This window comes from Merops nubicus, unplaced genomic scaffold (genome assembly GCF_000691845.1).
Source record: "Merops nubicus isolate BGI_N331 unplaced genomic scaffold, ASM69184v1 scaffold9854, whole genome shotgun sequence".
NCBI lineage: Eukaryota > Metazoa > Chordata > Aves > Coraciiformes > Meropidae > Merops > Merops nubicus.
The window spans coordinates 7,046-13,211 of NW_008604870.1; positions in this window are offsets into that span (position 1 = coordinate 7,046).

Here is a 6,166-nt window from a genome sequence, read left to right on the forward strand (position 1 = left end):
CTCTTGCTGTATCCAGGCTATTCAGGACTGTTCCTGGGGTTTCTGCTTGTTCTGATCTTCTCTGAAGCTCTTTTTTTAGCTTTGGCTTTCTGGTTAAATATCAGCAGAACATCTTCAATGTATCAGTGCACAAAGGAGACTGTTAGGTGGGTGCAGCTTATTCCACCTTTTATTCTGTATTAAAGCTGCCCAGAAGTTATAAAAATACCCGAGATGAAGAGGAGAGCTGTGACAAGCTGCAGAGGCCCAAGGTGTGTAACAAGTGGGGCTGTATGTTCAGTATGTTCAGTTCCTACGTTCCACAAAAACAGGCACAGCAACATTGACCTCTTTGCCCAAGCCAGGGTCAAAGCTGGGCCCAACAGTTTTTCCTTGCCCTCTCCAAGAACTGGAGGGGAAACAAAAAAGTGAAGAAACTACCCAGCAGATGAAGAGAAGATGATGTGATGTTGTTCCCATAGAGTCACTGAGAAAAATCCCACTGGAATGGGCCCATTTCTCCCACATACACACACTGCTCTGATCACAACCATCCCTTTAACTATGCACAGCCTTTACAGACCTCTGGTTGATCATTCTGGTTCCTCCAGCACTTGTCAGCATCAGAGGTGGCATCCCTACGAGGGACCCAACTCTGCCACCAGCAGCTGGTGATGGGCAGGAACCAGGCACAGAGTCCTAAATCCTTGACGTGAAGCTTCTTAACAGTAAGTGTTGAAAACACTTTGTCTTGATGGGAAACTGCTCTCCCTGTGCCTCTCCTAAAGACAAACTGCCACATGGGGCAGACTCCACGCTTGTTTAACTGCTTCCAAACCTGGCAGCAGAGTATGGAGAGACAGAGACACCAGCCCTGCTGGTGACCAGCAGCTCAGGACATCCCGAGTCCTAGTCCTTCTAGACCCCTAGAAACAAAAGCCCTGCTCTGCTGCTCCTCCTTCAGTTTGTCCAATTCCACCCTGTAAGCACTCAGACCTTCAGCCCTGTGCCACGTCCCACCAGCACAAGTGTTGCTACTGGCCACAGATCCAGCAGAAATGGAGCAGAGACCCCAGTGCTGTTCACCCAAAGAGAGGAAGGTTTCCACAACCAGGGTCTTGTAGAAGTGTCCTGCCAAGACTCAGCAACGCCCTGAGATTTGGAAAGCCTGCTTTGGGCCAGGAAGCAGGATGGAAAAGGGAAGGAAACACCCTGAATACGACCCAGGCCATGAAATATTTTAGAATAAAACACACAGAGAAAAGTCAAGTTGGGGGAAGGCCTAGACACTGCTACTAGGGACAGGCTGGGGCACGGTGGGAGCTCTGCCTTTCCTGGGCCAGCTCCTCTTCCCACAGGCTCCTGCCAGCTCCCAGACATCACACAGTCAACATCAGGTCTCTGATGTGCCAGATTCACTGTGAGCCACAGAGTTGCTGTTTGCTGAGCCACGGGCACTGTCAGCATCCAGAGGGGGTCAGGGGAGCAGCTCACCCTCCTGCAGCTCTGGACCACTCTTGTCCAAGCCCCCACACCTCCAAAGCCAATGCATATTCCAGGACACACATGGAGCTGAGCCAGGAGTACTGCTAAGCACCTTGGCTCTGAGTTCTACAGCTCAGATCTTCCTTGGGATCTTCTGGCAGCAGTCTCAAAGCAGTGGCACACAGGTACCATGGCTGTGTGTGCATCAGACAAACAGAGAAGAGCAAATGCTGAACTCTGTGTAACCTCCTCCTGCTGTTGGTACATGAGCTGTACCTGTGTGGTCCAGCCACTCTAACAGAAAGAAGCATCCCCCAGCCTGATGCACGAGCTCCACATCCCAGCCCAGTCCTGAAGTGAGAGCAGTGAGTGTTCTTCCACCTCCTCCAAGCAGTAAAGCTCAGGAGCTCAGCCGAGTGGTACCCTGCCAGCTACTCCTGATGAAGATCCTCCACCCACCAGGGTGTTCTCACCCCAAAGAGGGAAAAGAAACCAAGCAACATCAAATAAAGTCATAGAGTACAGATCACCTTCACCCACAGGCAGACAATCTACCATCTGATCATCATCTTCATGGAGGTCACCAAGAACATCACCAACAACTCACAGAGCGGTGAAAGATGAAGAACTTCAGGACCTTCCTGTCCATCTTGTGGTCAGCATTTGGTGCCTCTCTCACCCCTGAGTTCTGCCCCTGCCCAGCCCTGCTGGCACGCTGTGCTCCCCTTGGTGTGGCACACCCCTGCCAGTCTGGGGAGCCCACTGGGGAGCCCACCCAGCAGACCCCCAGGAGCTAGCAGAGGGGTCCCCTGGGCTTGCCCTGCGAGCAGAGGGCAGTGCCCTCCAGGCAGCCAGCGGGAGTGGCAGCAGTGTGCTGGCAGCAGCCCCGGGCAGGGCAGCCCAGGCAGTGAGCCCTGGGGGCTGCAGAGCCCTGGCACCCTGGGCAGCAGGACCTGCTGGCCATCATCCCTCCCCGACAGGCTGAGCTCGGGGCCTCGCTGCCAGCTGGGCTGCTGCCAAGTCAGCAAGTCCCCTCCTCCAAATTCCAGTGCTGGAGCTGCTGCCAGCTCTGCCCACCCAGCCTCAACGCTTTCACTGCTCAGAAGGGCTCCTGGGGGCCTGTAAACTTCTCACACTTCCTGAGGCAAATCACAGCTGAAGTTCCTGATGCTGCAGCACAAACCCCAGAAAAATGCACTCGTTTCTCTGGGATTTACAGCTAGTGCTTATGTGAGAGTTCTAAACACTTTGTGTAAAGACCCTGCAGAAAATCTCAGATTCCCCTGCCCACAATCAGCACAAACAGGCAGAAACCCCTGAGCCCAACTGCTCAGTCCCTTCTTCCCTGCCCGTGTCCCTGTACCTGCTGGACATTCTTCAGTGCATCACCTCCTCAGGTGAAGAGCTTAGGGCTGGAGCTGCCTCACAGAGGTACCTGAGAAGACCCTGGGTTGGTTTCTCCTCCCCCAGGGGCTCAGAGCTCTCCAATCCACAAACCACTTCAGAAAGGAAAATAACTTCCCATGGGCTCTCTTCCCATGTTGCTTCCCTGACTACAAAGAACTGTTTTCCTCTAGTCTGTGATGGGTTCTGAGCCCTGAAACTTCCCATGGAGAACAGGAGCAGACACATCTCCCCTCTGCGAGCCTTGGCTGAGGGGGGATTCCCCTCATCCCACTCCCTGCTGATGGCAGCTTGCCCTGGAAACTACAATCACTACCCAGTTATCTCTTTCTTCTTTGTGATTTTTTATCACAATCTCACATCTCCCTCTTCCATCTGTTTTGCCCTGAACTTTAGCAGGAGCCCCTCCATTTCTGTGTGGGTATCTCACGCCTTCTCCCCAGGCAGGAATTAAAGTAACTCAGCACCAATCCTCATTCTTTAGGCTGATCCTAAATATGGATTTTCTGTACTGTTTATAACAGAGAGAGACTCTCCAAAGCAGCTTTCCAAACCCATGCTAGGGTGATGTCAGTGACTTGAGTGTGGGATTGTTTTGGTCATGTTTGAGAGCCACGAGAGCTTCAGCTGCCCACAGAGCAGGAAGCTCAGAAAAACTAAACATATGCAAGAAGTTTTCCAGCAGTACTGGTCTGGAGTGAACTTTCTTTAATAATAGCTCCTCTGGGGCTGTGTTTCAGATCTGTGACCCAAACAGTGTTGGGAACACACTCGTGTTTCAGCTCTTGCTGAGCCAGGCTTGCACAGTGCCAAGGTGCTCAAACACTGGTCCAGGCTGCCCAGAGAGGTGGTGGAGGCCCCAGCCCTGGAGACATTCAAAGTCAGGCTTGATGGGGCTCTGAGCAACCTGCTCTAGCTGCAGATGTCCCTGCTCACTGCAGGGGGGTTGGACCAGATGACCTTTAAAGGTCCCTTTCAACCCCAAACATTCTATGATTCTATAAGGTCTCCTCTGCTTCTCAGCCCACCCTCAGCAGGCTGGGGGCACAAGACACTGGGGGGGACCCAGCTGACCCCAGCTGCCCAAAGGGATGTCCCAAGCCATCCAGTGTCAGGCTCAGCAAGAGAAGCTGAGGGGGAGGAGCAGGACGTGGAGGCCTGGGAGTGACGGGGTCTGTGTCCCCAGCCCCGTGGGGAGGGGCCCGGCTGCCCTGGGGATGCTGAGCACCCGCCCAGGGGGGAAGTGCTGGAGGGATTCCTTGTGCTGCTTTGCTCCTGTGCACGGCTTTTGCTCCACCTGTTAAACTGTCTGTAGCTCAGCCCACCAGTTTTCACACCTTTACCCTCCAGTTCCCTTCCCCACCCCACTGGGAGGTGAGTGAGTGGCTGGGGGGGTCTCGGCTGCTTGCGAGGCTAAACCATGACAGCCATCCCACCTATCCCACTCCTTCACCCTCTGCCCTCCTCCCAGTTTACTCTTCTACCCAACCTTGCTGCAGCACAGACTGGTACACTCCTGATGTGGGTCACAACATGATCTCAGCCTGAGAAACCTCAGCCACCTCCTGCCCTGCAATGTCAACGAGTCACCACAGAACTCGAGGTCTGGCAGACGTGGACAATTCCTTCCCTGCCCAACATGCTTTCAGAGGCTTCTCTTGAAAAAATCAACACATTAGTAACATGCACACACTGTGCTGTGGCTCAAATATGGGGAAACACCATTCTCCTCTCTTCTGCCCTCATTTGGAAACTCTGACCCCACCATGCAACAGGAAAGTCTGCCAGGTTTGGGCTCGATGCCTCACGCAACCCGAATTCAGCTGGTTCATGTTCACGAGCTGTGACAGAGAAATCTCTTGGGCAGGATGTCTCTAGGCCAACTGCCTGGCTCCCTAAGAACAGAGGGGCAAACAGCACTGCCAGAAACTGTAAGAACTCTAAAATTTCTAAAACTCTGAATGGGACCCACCAGTCATGAGCACCTCCTGTGTGAGGTAACCACAGAAACTACCAGTAGCACAGTCTGCCCTTCAAGCACCCACTGTAAGAGGAAGTCACAGAATCATTAAGATTGGAAAAGACCTCTAAGATCATCAAAAGTCCAACTATCAACCCAACACCACCGTGACCACTAAACCATGTCCTGAAGTTCCACATCCACGTGTTTTTTGATCCCATCCAGGGATGGGGACCCAGCCACCCCCCTGGGCAGCCTGGGCCAAGGTCTCACCACTCTGCCAGGAAAGAAATTCTTCCTAAGATCCAATCAAAACCTCAGACCATTTCCTCTCATCCTATTGCTGCTTTATTGGGAGAAGAGACCAACCCCCACCTCACTCCAAGCTCCTTTTATGGAGCTGTAGAGAGACAGAAGGTCTCCTCTCAGCCTCCTCTTCTCCAGCCTAAACCCCCCCAGGTCCCTCAGCTGCTCCTCACAAGCCATGTTCCCCAGAGCCCTCACCAGCTTCGTTGCCCTTCTCTGGACCCACTCCAGCCCCTCAAGGCCTTTCTTATACCAGGAAACTTGAAACTGATCCCAGTACTTGAGCTGTGGGCTCCCCACGGCTGAGTCCAGGGGCACAATCTTCTGCTGGCCACACTATTTCTGACCCAGGCCAGGATGCTGGTGGCCTTCTTAGCCACCTGGGCACACACTGGCTCCTGTTCAGCCAGCTGCCCCCCAGCACCCCCAGGGCCTTTTCTGCCAGGCAGTTTCCAGCCACTCTTCCCCCAGCTGGAGCGTCGCCTGGGGTTGTTGGGACAAGAACTGGAACAGGCTTTCCAGGGCAGTGGTTGAATCATCATCCCTGGATGTATTTCAAAGCCATCTAGATGGGGTGCTCAGGGATATGGTGTAGAAGGGGCCTGGTAGAGATAATGACTCAATGGTTGGACTTGATGACCTTCAAGGTCCTTTCCAACCATAGCAGTTCTGTGAAAATGCAGGACTCAACACTTGGTCTTGTTAAATCCCACAAGTCACCCTCACTTCACTTGTTATTCCTAAAAGTCCAGGATATGTGTTTAAGGGTAAACAAGCACTTGTGCAAGAAGCATGAAAAGACCTATGAGATGCTGCACACCACGTGTGAGGAGTGGAGTGGGGATTCCTGGCCAAGAGACAAGCCCAGGAGTGCCCAGCTGGCAGGGGTGGGAAGCCAGAGGAAGCTGGATGCACCCCCCAGAGCCTCCCTCCCTCTGGGATGGTCTTCTGCTGACTGCTTGTCCCAGTAGGAAGGAATTGTCATCAATGGGCAACACAGGGACCAGATCCCTCCCTCTGGTCTCAAACCAT